This window comes from Protopterus annectens, chromosome 13.part0 (genome assembly GCF_019279795.1).
Source record: "Protopterus annectens isolate FY-2018-M chromosome 13.part0, PAN1.0, whole genome shotgun sequence".
In the NCBI taxonomy this organism is placed as follows: Eukaryota; Metazoa; Chordata; order Ceratodontiformes; family Protopteridae; genus Protopterus; species Protopterus annectens.
Window position 1 is genome coordinate 161,920,782 of NC_056747.1, and position 15,131 is coordinate 161,935,912.

Consider the following 15,131-nt stretch of genomic DNA (forward strand, 5'->3'; position numbering starts at 1 on the left):
AAAGTTCAAACAGTTAAAAATAAATAAATAAATGTTTGTAGTGGGGGGGGCAACCCTGCACCACCCACCCCACCCCAGTTACTTAAATATACCAACTCTGAGATCGCACTACATTGCAATAAAGGGAAATCCTCCCATTCCGCATGGTACGGCAATCTCCATTCAGACCGCTGAAACTTTTAAAAGTGCGATCATATAGTCACAGCCATATGCGCTTCGACTTTTAAAAGTTTGATCAACTGAAGGGGACGCGCGCGCGCGCGCGCACACACACACACACACACACACACACACACACACACATATATATGTATATATGATTAGATATATATATTATCAAGTTTTAGATGGGATAAATGTTTGCATTGGAATTCTGTTGGTCATTGTCCATCTTTTCACCAGTTTTTCAGTTTCATTATTCAAAGAATGTCGAGAAGCAGGTGTGAAATTCAAACTGTTGTACCCAGCTATCTTGAAAATATCTTTCCCTGTAGGAACAAAGTCATTTTTTCATGAAATACATGCTAAGGAAGAAAAAAAAGTTTGTCTACCAAAAACTGAGCTGTGAAACAAGAGAGTCTGTGTCTTGTTCTTCTGGTAATAAAGATCCCAGAGAGACTGTGCTAGTGAAACCTTTTCCAGTGTTCCAAATGCACATCTCTTAAGAATATAATGCTTGAGAGAGGGGAAAAAAACACACAAGAGTGTACTGGAAGAATCGAAAGTATGTTGGAAATGAAGTTGAGACAGGGTTTGGGAGAAGGAGATGAACAGGACTAGAACAAGAAAATCTGGAAATATTGGATTTTCTTGGACTTTGTTAAACTTGTATGGGACTCTAAAACGTATGCCCTACTTCATGTCATTAACGTTGGAAAATAAAATCAGTAACTTGGAAAATGACAAATGTGGGATTACAACGCAATAATTATATTTGTGAAACAAGACAGAACAAGAAAATATGGAAATGTTGGACTTTGTTAAACTTATATGGGACTCTAAAGCATATGTCTTACAACTGATTATTATTTACTTATTATTAGTTATGTCATTAATGTTTAGAAAAATCCTCAGGAGAGGGGACGATGAGGAACTTAAGTGCAAGTAAAACATTTTTTTTCTTATAAGTACTATTAAAATGGTGTGTGACTTTCTTTGCATATTACAAAGTAAATTGTTTTCAGTTATTTTAAGTATAATGGGGGTACTAGTGTAAATAGGTGCTCCTGTTTTTTTTTTCTTTCTGCTTCATTTTTTCCTTCTTTATTTCTCCTTGTTCAGCTTTTAGAAATGTTGGCATTGCAATATAATAAAAAAGAAAATTTGGTTAAAAAGAGCATGACAAAAGAAAAATGTGTGCGCTTTTTCTCATTCTTGCTTAGGAGAATTACTGGGTTAAGGCCACTAGCTTAATCTAGTAACAAGTTAGAAGGGTAAAACTTCAATATCTGAATATGTACATAGTGTCATCTATGTTCACACTGCTCTGTCAGGGTCTTTAGATCTCCTGACCATAAACTTTGCTGTATACATTCTATAGCTCTAAAACTAAAAATATGAGTATCATCATATTCAATTATATGTTTTGCTAGAGCACTTCTTTCTGCATCTCTGTTTCTTATAGCTGCTAAATGTTCTCCAACACGTTCTCTTAGAGAACGATTTGTCATTCCAACATAGAATGAATTACAAAGTAAACAGACCGCTAAATATATAACTTTTTTAGTAGTTCAAGTAGCACTAACTTTGAATTCAAAGCACTTCACTGTTCATGGATGAATAAAAACATTATCTTCAACTAATACATGGCAAATATTACAACTTCCACAAGGAATTTTCATTTCACAGGAACATGTGCACTTACATGAAGGTCTTGATATGCACCCAATAACTATTTCAGATCATGCACCAGTAATAACTAAAATAAAAACACAGGTTAATGAAATAAAAATGAGACATTGGCACTTTTCCACCTATCTGTTGAAAAGAGAAGAATTTAAAGAATGGGTAGTGGAAATTATTCAGGCGCTATTAGAGAAGATAGAAATGTCTTCTGAAAATATAGCTAGGGAGTGGGAAAACATTAAAAATGGAGTTTAAAAATAGGGGGAAAATATAGTTAAGAAGTAACAAGAATTATTTAGAGGAAATGACAAATGTTAAAGCATTACAAAATGGGGAATCTCACAGAACAAGAAGAGGACCGACTTCAAAATGCTAAACAGAAAATAAGTGTTTACCTCGATAATATGCATGAGTTTAGAAAGATTGTTATAAAGCAAATGTTTTTTGATAAGGACTCTAGAGCACAAAAACATTTAGCACTATGGCTTGGGGTGTAGAAAGGGCTGTCACCAAGCTTAGGGAGCCTATAATAAGGAAGATAACAAAGGATCCTATAGAAGTATTAGAAATGTTTAGGAAATTCTATGAAAGTCTGTACAAATCAGAGAAATATGGTAATCAAGAAAAGGTACAAATGGAAATGTTTATGGAAGAATTAATTAGGCATGTTTAGAGGGAGAGGAGGCTCAATTACTAACAGTTGGGATAAGGGTAGATGAGATAAAAATGGTGACTGTATAACCAATCTACAGGAATGGCCCCAGGAATAAATGGTATTCCTGTAGAAGTTTGGAAACTATGAGGGTTAATACTGAAAGAACTGGAAGGTTTTGTTTAACAGTATTTTAAGACGAGGAGAAGCACCTACTTCCTGGAAGAAACTGGTGGTAGCTGTAACACCTAAACATCAGATCCAGCTTCATATAGGCCCATTTCAATACTAAACCTTGATTATAAAGTGTTTATGTCTATAATGACTAAAAGAATGGCAAAAGCAATGACACAATTACTAGATATGGAGCAAAGTGGTTTTGTGCAGGGGAGGCAAACATTTGACAACAATGATCCAAAGGGAAGCAGAATGCAAGAAAATACCAATGTTTTGGTGGGTCTTGATATAGGGAAAGCATTTGACAGAGTAAGCTGGGACTGTATGAGCAGAGCAATGGAAGCATTTGCATTCCCCTGATAAAATTATAAGGTTGATTAGGAGGCTATATGAAGGATTAGAGGCGAAAATTAAAGTTGGCGGGGTCCTGTCTGATAATTTCTGCTTAATCAGATGAACCAGGCAGGGGTGTCCTCTCTACCCTTTGTTATTTGTATCATACTTAGAACCAATGGCAAAGAAAATAGGGACTCAGAAATTCAAGGATATAACTGGTGAGGTAGTCAAGAAAAGCTGGCTACATTTGCAGATGACATTATTTTATACCTGACAAAACCAGAAAGGGACATTACAGTGCTGTGGAACATATTAAGACAGTTTCAGATCTTTTCAGGGTACAAAAGTAATGAAGCTGAAACTGTTATATTGTGTTATGGTTCCTTGATGTTTTGTCATTACTTTCTGACTGTAATCCAGGCTGAACCTGCATTGGTCATTTTATGATCCGTGCCCTTTCCCCAGTAACAAAAATGTAAACAAAATAAAATAAACAAATATTAACGCCCTCATTAAGGAAATTATTTAAAGACCGATACATAATTTAAAACAAAATGTTGCCATATACTATGACACTCACAAAATAATCCTATAAATAACAATAGAGTAATATTCAACTGGTGTGTTACTTTACCTCCTATGGTCTGTAACACTTAACCTGACTCCCAGGTCTTCATTAGATATCATATCCTACTTTGTGTTCGTAGTACAACACTTTCCAAATACTCTCCTCAATCTCTCACTGAAATGACAAAACAATTTTTATATACAACTGCTGCCTGTATAATCCACTAAATTGCCTGTGGGCTTTCTTTTTAGTAACTTCTACCTCTGTAAAATCTTAGAATGTATAAATGTTACTACTGTTTGTGTATAAATGTAAATAAAAATGTAGCTAATCTGTGTTTAACTGGAACTTAGTATAATGCAATGTAAGCAAATGGAGCTTTTCTCCCCAGGCCTCCACTGAAAATGGGTATTATCCAGTCGGACTTTCCCAGTAAACCAAGACAAATAAATAAATAATTATGCTATAATGTTTATTTATTAGTTTGGTTTACCAGGAAAATCTGTCTGGGAACTGAAATGTCCATTTTCAGCGGAGGCCCAGGAGAAAAAGCTCCAAAACAAGGAGAGAAACACATTTTTTGACAAGTCAAAAGAAAAACAGTTGAGAATGATTATTTACAAAGTATATTTCAAAGCAAATGCTCAACAATCATTAAAAGGAATATCAGATTAAGGAAATACATATTTTCAAGATACTGTGATTAATGAGCTTACTCTTTTACCTTATCACATTTATCCATTCTCCCCTTCTGTTATGGTTGCACCTTTTTCTTACCCCCATCACACTTCCCTTTCCCATTCCACCCATCATATTAATTTAAATGTCTTTCTGCGCTATTAACCTTTCCTTCCTCTAACACTCTGCCACATCCCAGAATGTATCTAAATGCTGTACTGCCCTTCCCTTAATACTAGCTAGGAGGATAAGATCTCCTATTTTATGTAAATGCTAATTTACAGTTACGGTTTTGATAACTGTACTTTAATATGTACCTTAAATTACTTGTCCTAGGTTTTATGTTTTGATTTTAATTCACTGAATCGGAAAGGATGCAAAATATAATTTATGCAATAACCGACTGTTTGAAAACACGACAGAATCAGAATGTTAAAATAAGTTCAATGTAATGTCTTGTCCTTGTTTTATTCCAGTTATGTACTGCGACAACTTACTGTGAATATCTGTACTGTAAAGGGACCTTGGACCAGTGTTAACAAATGTAAAATAAAATAATAGCGAAATACAAGTTAGATTTCTTCTAATTGGGAAAGTCGGAATATATTAATGACTTAAAAAGGTAAGTACTTTACAGTATTATCATTTCTAGTATAATCATTAAGGATATGAAAGATGATTATGATAAAATGTATAGAAGATAGAAGTATAGCCTTAAAAATGAAACACGAAAAACTAAAATAATCCACTGATTCTAAATTTAGAGAATTAAAACAAATTAATAATACAGTCTATGGTAACCATATACAGCAACATGGTGTATTAAACATTTAATGAAAAATAGAATATAGTCAATTCCATGATGGTTATTGTCCACTCAAACAATAGAAATACACATTAAAAAGTATCAGCACAACTCACATTCATAGACATTGAATGTGTTAACTCCCACACGACACGACAGATGTTGTTTGTGCAGTAATAAGCATATCCCTTAATTACTCCCGATTTGTCTCATGTTTTTGCTCTAATAAAAGTTTGGTTTTCTAGTAAATCACTGGGATTACAGTCAGTAGTACCAGACGTTACGAATTTAATACTTTTTATTGTTCAGAAAGTGCATGTTTATGCAAAACGTGCTGATCTATCAACTTTTTATGTGAATTACTGCGATATTTAAAACTGTCCCTGATCATGATCTCTCGCCCTCGATTATTTTTTTAAATTTATCCAGACCTTTTAAAACAAGAATTTGAAAGATATTGTAAAGGCACGTACATTGGCATATTCTACAGACAAGAAACAATATGCAAAACATGTTGTACCCGAATACTAATACTGTATTTCGCCAAAATGAGCCACTGTCTGCCACTACCAGGCTGAATACATTATGTAGACTGTAAATAACTTGACCCTGTCATTACTGCAATTCAGGTTTACTCCCGCACCGTAAAGATCACTTTAGAGATTTATGTGAGAAACAAATGACACTTGTATGTGAAAGATGCTCAAAAAGTTTTTCTCGCATCAAATGTTATAAGTACATTTACTACTTAGAAAAAAAAAACTCACGCTATTGAATGTTTAGAAAAAGTATTGCTGGCATTTTCATCCTTTTTAGATGCCATTTGTATTTCTCCAAACTAAGTCAACTAATGTAAACAAAATAAGAAATACCCGCCGACTCTTTGGGAGACAAACCCGGAAGTACTTATCAGGTTACCCAATCAACCGACAGCATGCTTGCAAACCCCTGCTTGATGACCATAGAGTTTCCGCCAGATGTGTTTTACAGCCTTACTTTGTAGGTTTGTTCAAATTACAGTTTTTAGTATTTGGTTGTGTATTACTATAGTAGTGATTGATGAGTTTTTCACAAAAGTTTTTTCTTTATGTTGTAGTTTTATATTTTATTTTGATGGTACGCCGCTGTAATGTTTCATATGTTATGCTGTCAACTGAGTATTTTGCTTTCTGCGGAGTCCTAATGTGCTAGTGGTCCTTATTTCATCATAAAGGTATAAAAAGAGGATAGTGGTAGTGTGTTAATACATTTTAGCATTTGAGAGTCATCGTTAATTTTATGAATACGTTATGTTAGTGAGTTTATTGCACTCTTTACGCTTGTTATAGTGTGGCTTACTTCAGTTTGTTTTTTCTCGGAAGTTATGTTTTTTTTTTTGGGGGGGGGGTGACAGTGTTGGAACGCATATTGTAGCATTGTTCCTTAGGATGCGTATTCTTCCTTCCCAATGGCTTGATTCTGGACAGTTTGCCAGGAATATTGTAATAGAAGCCTTTACTTGAATGAGGATAATAATGGTAATTAATAATTTGTTAAGCTAGTAGGCCCATTGGGTGCACAGTCGTTTTTCAGGGGCGACCCGAGAGCAATTTCTAGTTGAATGGCTTTCTCAAGGCCATACAGTAGGCAAATGAGAGCTGAAGGAGTCCTATCCTCTATTGCAGTTATTACATTTCACAGACTTAACCCTCCGTGCCAACAACCAATGAAGATATTAATATGACAAACCTTTATTTTCGTGGCTATAATTAACCGCCTTCTTAATCACCTTACATATTTTAAATGCTTTATGTGTTTGATTGTTCCATCATTTATTATTAACAAGGTTAAAGCCACTTGTATATGTGGGGATGAAGAGTATGTAAATTTATTTTAGACGAGGACCCTATATTACTTAGGAGCATTTTGATCAAACAGTAGGAGCATATGTTTGATCAGAAGGAGCTGTATACATTGGTATTTGTACAGCATATTAGGATTCATAGGTTCATAGCTGTGTACTAGGCTAATGGCCCTGGGACCTTTACAAGCCTAGCCATACCCAACCTTATTTTCCAGTGCCTCTGTTGAGTAGAGCCACTGATGTTATCCCCGGGGTGAATTTTCTGTTTCCCATGCAGTCATCAAGATTTCTCTTGAAAAGGGTCAGCGATGTGCTCTGCTTGACATGTATGAGAGTCTGTTCTGTAGCATGGGCAGTCTTGGGGTTATGAACCTGTCCCTCCAGTATGTTAATTGTGGTAATGAGTTTGCTGTCTCTGCAGTGTGTGGTGTGGAGTGATTGGGATTTCTTTAGTTGTAGCATTTCTCAGATATGGCTTTGTAAGTCAAGCAGAGATCCCCTCTAAGTAGGTGGTATGAGACAGAGAATAGTTGGAGTGTTTTGTGTTTGTCCATATAGGACAAGTGTTTAAGGCCTAGGATCCTCTTTGTGAGGTACATTTGTGGGCTCTGCATTTGTTGCAGGTGTCTAGTGAGGTACATGCCAAATGGGGCATTGTACTCGATGATTGGCGTAATGAGGGAAGAGCAGAAGGAGACGACCTCTTTCTTCCTGGACGCAAAACCTTTAGTTATGAGATGTGCCACATAGAAGGACTTTCTGACCATAGTGGCAATGTTGTGATCCAAAGACAGCTTGCTGTCAACTTGTATTCCTAGATCTCTTATAGCACCTTCTGTGTTCAGTGGACTACCATTAGCGTAGTAATTCGTGGGAACTGGGTTTTTCCCCAAAAGGAATGACGACACATTTTTTAACACTGAGCTTAAGGCCATGGTTCTGACGCCATTCGGTCACTGTGAGGGCATTCTGTAGGATATCAACATCACTTGAGGAGATGATAGCTCCCAACTTGCAATTATCTGTGGATTTTGTCAGCCAGAGTCCCTTCGTGTTGGCCTGGACTTCAGGGAAGAGAAGACCCAGGACCGAACCCTGTGGGACTCCACTCGTGAATAATCGGCAGTCTGACTTGGAGTCAGCTACTTTAACACTGTGGGTTCTATCTGTGAGCCAGTTTGCAACCCACGTAGTGATGTAGGAGTTGATGCTAAGCTTAGTGAGTTTTTCTGTGATTCCTGAGTGGGGGGATGGTATCAAAAGCCTTGGCCAGATCAAGGTAGACTGTATGAATCACCTTGCCTTCATCCACAGCTCTGGTGACTGACTCAAAGAAGTAGACCAAGTTGAGCAGGCATGATCTACCTTTCACAAAACCAGACTGTGTGGGATCCAGAGTTTGGAGATTCCCTATATCCTTGTTTATTAGGTCCATGATGATGCGTTCCATAGCCTTGCATATCAGACTAGTCGGGCTAATGTGGCGATAGTTCCCAGGGTCTGTAGTTCGTCCACCTTTGTGGAGAGGGATGACTGTAGCAGTGCGCCATTCGGCAGGGGCAAAGCCTGAGGTGAGGCTGTGATTGAACAAGGCGCACAGGTGAGGTGGTAGTTCACTTTGTATGTCATGTAGAACACAACCAGGGAAATTGTCAGGTCACATAGAAGCTTTATTCTTAGCCTTGGACAGTGCTGTTTTAAAGTAATACTGGGTGCCTGGCAATCTACTGGTATTGTGATTGGTCCTTTGGGGGGGGGGGGGTAAACTTGGCACTGAATCTGTTGGCCAGTATACTGGTAATATCTGTTGGCTCAGTATAGGAGGTTCCATTGTGCAGTAGCTCAGAGTAAATCTGGGTATTGCCGTGGAGATTCCTTGCATAACTATAGAAGGCCTTGTGGTTGTCTTTGCTATCTGCTGCAGTTCTGTTTTCATGCCTAGCTTTAGAGGATTTGATGAGGGATCTCAACTTTATTCAACTATATTCTTTCTTTTTGTTTTCTTGGCACATTCAGTTGCTGCATGATTTTTTTTTTATCTACTTCTGGTTTGATTTCCATTCCAGTTTGATGCCAATATTCTTCTGCAAGACTAAGCAGAGAAGTTGTCTTAGATTTATACTCCTCATGTTTCAAAACTTTCACTACGTTTGGGTCTTATGAGGTCAGCAGATCTATACATATAATCAATTTCAAGAAGGCACATCCCTCCTTCAGAACGGAGAATATATAATTTTGGCGTACACTGATTTTTATAAATCATTTGGTAAGCATGAAGCATCCTTGTTTTCTTATCTAGTCTCATGTTTTGGGGCCAGTCAATCACTCCAAAACTGTAAGTTGGGACAGGAAAACCAAATTGGTTTATTATTCAGTTTATCGTATGTAAATCAAGCTGAAGGGTGAGATGAACTTTAGGAGAAGGTGGGATTTTCTTTTAATGTTAAATCTACTTCTTGCAGCAATCTGCTTCCCATTTCGTATATCAGAAACAAGTCTGTTTTGTGCTAATGAATCCTATTACCTTGCCAAACTTAGGGCTTCAGTAAAATTCTGTAGCAGAAGTATCACTACTTGCATTGGAACCTTGTAGCTTCATAAAGAGTGGTTTAGAGATTTGTGGCAGATTGTGTTTCTCAGTTCACAGTTGGTTATATGAAGTATTTGTTGTAAGCATAACTTCATCTAAAAGTTTCTGTGCATTGGGCACTTGTATGTGGTGCTACTTATATTCGCAAGACGTACCTCTCAACCTCTTAGTGTGAGAAATCTGGACAAAGCCTGACAAAATGGGGGACAAAGACCCAAAAAAAGGGACAAATTTTAAATATTGCTCTTATAAACATAGAACGTTGCTAGAGTAACAGGATTTGTGTTGACATAAATTTTCTGAAGGATTTGCAGTCTGAAACTCAAATGCATGTCATTATTTAACTTCAGTCCTCACATCATCCCACTGATTTGCCAGAAAAACACATTTTATGTGGAGCAGACCAAAATTATGAGGTGAAAATCTGGACAGTTTGTGTAAGGTGCAAGGTGTCAGGTCTGCTAGCTACTTGTTACTGCTGATCATGGCTCTATTTTCTCTCTCATAACTCAGATTTGTAAAAAAAAAAAAAAAAATCACCCCCACCCAAGTTCATCATGCAAGTATGTGACACACTGTACATTAACGGGCTTTACAGCCCTTCATTTTGCTGTAAGAACAAATCTAATTTTTGGATCTACATTTTCCATCAGGATATTTGTCTGTTATGAGCAGTCTGCTTGCTACAGGCTTAATTTGCTGATATTTTCTCATTGATTGTGACTTAGTACAGCTTTTAAATTGTGCCACATTGCAGGACCTGCTGATTATTCAGTTGAACTGTGCTGTGTTGCATTTTTTGCTATGCATTGGTACTGGACTGACCAACTCCAGCTGAATTTGCCCTTGGTACCTGTACCAAGGACTTTAGTGAGTACTTTTTATTTAATCCAGTTCCATGTTTCAGCTTCATAATTTTTTTCACTACATATGTGTTTTGTGTAAGTCACTTTTTTTTTTCTGTTTGTCGGTGCTGCATTTGACTATGCTGTACTCCGCATAACAACTTGGGTTGCAGTATAGATACAACAGTTAGCATGCTAAAACAAAACATTTGTCTGGCATTCATTTCGTCTGTCACATAATTCACATCATTGCTGCTAGTAGTGTATCTTTGCTCTAAACTTCGCTGAGTTTCAGGCTGCTGCTGCTTATTCATAAGGAACTCTTCGCTCATCCTAACTCGTGTACTGCCTTACATGCTGCTGCTGTTTTGTTTCTAATCATTTTTGTTGCTCATGTTTATAATTTTTGTTGGATAAGTTGTTGTAGCTGCTTCAAAACCAGTCCATAGCTGTCATTGGCAACTACTGATATCTTTATTTCATTTCATACTTTTGTTAGTAAATGTATTTGGCCACATCCAAGCATTTGTTGGTAAAAACTATTCTTGACAGCATCCAAAAGCATGTGGCACCTGCGATTACTTCTAAAATTTATTCAGAGCTTTCTTGTGCCTGGCTTGGAACCTGTGACAGCAAGACTTTGTTTCTAAAACTATCTGGACCTACAGAGCTTATATATTTTTTGCACTTGCTGTAACTGTTTCAGTGATATTTAACATTTCTGTGCCACATTTATTTATTTGGTTAAGTTTCACTGTTGTCAGCTTGCACTTTTTAATGAAACTCTGTTACTGTACTGGTCTTACGTTGTTTTAACAGTAGTCTGATATTTCATAACTTCCACGGATACTGAAAAAGTTGTTCTATGTTTTCCAGAGTATGACAAAATATTTCTGAGTTTGCAAAGTTTGTGTTTGTGAAAATTTTCAGGTTAGTGAACTTATTTCCAGGGATTCCTGATACTGCAGAAATTCTTCTGCTGTGTAACATTTGTTACTGTACTTTAGCTGAAAGCCAGTTTGTTTTACTTTGAGAGTGTTCTTTCCCACTCTGGTGGGAACAGAGAGCTAAATTCAACCCATCCAAGGTGGCAACTACTTGTTGATAGCTTATTGTGTTTTTATCTGATTGGTCTGAGGGTGTAACTTTTATAAACGTAGTTCATCCTGCTGGTATAAAAGCCTTTTGTTTGTGCATTGTGTAAACACTGTTCCCTGCATTTTCATATAAGCAAACCTCTCCAGTTTAAAATCCTGTATAGGAAACGCTCTCCATAGTTTTCCATTGTTCACAGCTTCTCGAAGCTGCCAGTTTGTGCAGAGTGATACCACTGCAGGTCATTTAACAGTATACTACTGAACGCTCTCACTTTGACCTTTAAGTGACTCTTTCCTTTACTCCTTCCCATGTAGAAATTGTTTCCTTTCCTTACGTATAGCATAGGCTAGATTCAAACCTGCTGAATCTAGAATGTTTGGTATTACTGCGCTCTTAAACCAGCCATTTTACATTGAGGGCCTCCCTGCACCCTTGTGGCAGAGGTGTGTAGTTTGGAATCCATCTGAGTTGGGGACTGCTGAAAAAAGGCCCAAGTTGGGGCTTTCCTATTGGTAGTTGTCTTAAAACATTTTAAATTTGCCTGTATATAAGCCTTGCATTTGTGCAGGTTTGTGCTCAGTTTACTGGAGTTGCTCAACATTTGGCAACTTTAGCCAGAGTTCTGGAGTGCATCTGCACTGAATTCCAAGGTATCCACTGAAAAAAAAAAAAAAGAAAAATAAGTGTATTGTAAGCCAGCATTGCACTTTGATAACTGTGTTAAATTGAATTACTGCTTTATTTTTGCTGTTTGCGACTAAGACCAGCTAGCCCACTTCCTTCCTATATGTAGCATTCAGAAAAATCCTGCCGTAATGGACAGGCAGTTTCCCATCATTTCTCCTGCCAGCTTGATTGATATGGGCATCTAAAGGCAATGAGGCAACTGTGTCATATATACTGACAACCATTTACTCCTAAAGCAAACTCGCACTATGTGATACGTATAGATACAATGTGGAATTGGTATCAGTTTGCTGTCTAGGTTTTGAGGGAGAAAACAGGTTTTCAGCACACACTCTTCACCTCTCACACAAACCCACATTTGTGCAGGTACTCTGTATAAAAGCTTGCTAAAAGAATAGAGACCTCCCAAATGCACACTACCCACACTCATCACTAAGAAAAAAGAAACCAGTACACATCAATACACACCCGTGTCTCAACAAATAAGCCCGTAAAGCAAAACATATCAAATGCATTGGTCATAGGTGACTCTATATAGTGAGACACACAGATGTCTCCCTCACCAGACTAGACAAGAAGGTCACTGTAACAATCGTACAGAATGTTCCAAGTACTAAGCCAACTCTGGAATGAGATAAGGAGATCCTGCCTATAGGGATAACTGCAGTTAGGGTTGTATTCGAGAGAGGCTGCAATTTATTGGAGAAAACTGGCAAAGGAACAAAGGTATTTGGAGCAAATAACTACAGAGGGAAAGGTAATAGAATTTGAAGACACCAGTAATTTATTTGGACTACAGGTTAGAGCCTTCCCTATCAAGGATTGATATTGGAGTATATGCAAAGAGAAAGAAATAGGGGGAATCCTAAAAGAAAGACCAACACTGGTAGTTTTTAAAAGAAATCTAGAACAGAAGCTGCTATTAAAGGAATAATTAGTATAGCAATTAGTATAGCATATGAAATATTGCATGTTAAATGTAAGAGTCAATCAGAGGAGGTTTAGAAAGGATTGGGAAGAGGAACTGGATAAGCAATTCACAAAGAAACAATGGGAGGATATATGTATGTCTCCCAAATGTGCAGCAAAATCTAGAATTAGGATTTTTAAACACTAAAAATTAAAAGCACTACACCCTCACTCCCCACTGGCCCTTGTTTTCAATTATTAAGGAATTCCCAATATTATTCTAGCATGTCCAAAGGTCAGTTGTCAGTCTCCTCTCCAGTCCAGCTGGTGAATCTGGGACTCTTGAGGCAATGTTATAACTGCCTCATGTACACAGACAACCCTCTCCTCCTCCCACATAACACAAATACTTGCTAGAGATGCAGCTATTTAGCCAAACTGGAGGCTGAGCTCTCTCAACTCAGGACTTTCAAGACCAGACAGGAGGAGAAGGCAACTACACACACCACAAAACCAGCCTCACATAATGCTACCACACCATTGAATCAAACACATAAACACACAAAGACATACTCGGAGGCTCTGAGTAAAAATTTACCTGAACAGCAGAGGCCTCCAAAGCAGACACCCAAACAACTGCTACCTCAAGACACCCTGCAAGCAACACATAAACCACAAAAGCAGTGTGCAAAGCAGTCACAGCCCTTAAGGCCAAATACAACACTAAACATACTTGTCATAGGTGACTCCATAGTCAGACACACTGACGTCCCACTCACCAGGCTGAACAAGGAGAGGGTCACAGTAAGCCGCCTATCGGGCGCTAGAATCCGCCACATAACACAAGCACTCGGGTCACTCCACGGCAAGTACAAATATGACAGTCATTGTCCATGCTGGTGTGAATGACCTGAGACGTACCTCCCTGGACTACATGAAAAGAGACATAGAGGAGCTCTCTCATTATGTAGCCCAAGCAGGTATGACCCTAACCCTGAGCAGTATCCTTCCTTCACCAAGAATGATGCCACAATATAGAGACAAGATGATCAGCTTTAACAATTGGCTTAATGTCTGGTGTCATTCAAAGGGGATCCAGTGTCTGTCTGCCTGGGATGACATGCTTGACAAGCCACGCTGCTTCGCAAGGGACGGCTTGCACCTGTCACCCCTGGGATTCCGGATATTGGCCAAGGCTCTTGCCACCCCCATAGTGCCTTTTTAGGCAAGGCTCAAATTCTAAACCTACCACCCTAGAAAACAAAAATGGGAAGAAACTGAGGGTAATGCTGCTCAATGCCAGAAGTCTAAATCTCAAAATGCACGCACTCGAGGCCCTTCTTGGTATGGAGAACATTGATGTCTGTGCTGTAACTGAAACCTGGTTCAAGGCTCCTGAGAGCACCCCGGCACTATTGGGGTTTTACCTCATATCATGCGTTCCGGCCCCAAAACCCGGACCACACCACAAAAGGAGGGGGTGTATCCATATTCATAAGGGATACCCACACCTCCAGGTTGGTGGCAATGCACGAAGCTTCGGAAACCATCCAGGTGCAACTAACCATAGGCAAAACTGCTCTACAAATTGTAGCATGCTACAGGCCACCCTCTCAAACTCGGGAACCCCACATAGCCTTCCTGAAGACACTGGAGGGTATAAATGCATCTCCAAACACCATCATATTGGGTGACTTCAACTACCCGAATATAGACTGGGAGCATTACTCAAGCCCTAACTTTCTAGCCCAATGGTTCCTGGAGTTCATAAATTCAAATGCCATGGAACAGCTAGTCACTGTTCCCACAAGAGGAGAAAATAAACCCGTTTTGCATCTTGGTCCTGCTCTCCTGTTTTTTTGTGAATTTTGGAACTTTTGAGTTGTGCAAACTTCACACTACTAAAGACTGGTGTGGTATCCTTCAAGGCCCCTGAGCCAGTGGAAACCACAACCCAAGCTGCGGAAGCCCTTACAAATGCCTTCTATGAACACCTCCAGGACTGCATGGATCAGGCAATCCCAAATAAAACCAAGACTCTTTCCACAAAGGGCAAACGTCCAGTCTGGTGGACGCCAGCCATTAACAAACTTTACAA

General features: G+C 38.4%; 2 protein-coding genes across 4 annotated transcripts in view; both read left to right on the forward strand.

Moving 5' to 3' along the window:
- The window catches only part of LOC122787852 (C3 and PZP-like alpha-2-macroglobulin domain-containing protein 8), a 116,897-nt gene that overhangs the window by 82,463 nt on the left and 19,303 nt on the right, over positions 1 to 15,131 (forward strand). The window lies entirely within an intron of this gene.
- Positions 5,939 to 15,131, forward strand: part of SAC3D1 (SAC3 domain containing 1) — a 91,945-nt gene continuing 82,752 nt past the window's right edge. Inside the window, exon 1 of one of the 3 annotated variants that reach the window (XM_044090744.1) lies at positions 5,939 to 6,064. The gene's annotated coding sequence lies outside the window, so the exon portion shown is untranslated. The other 2 variants (XM_044090742.1, XM_044090743.1) reach the window with 2 other exon arrangements.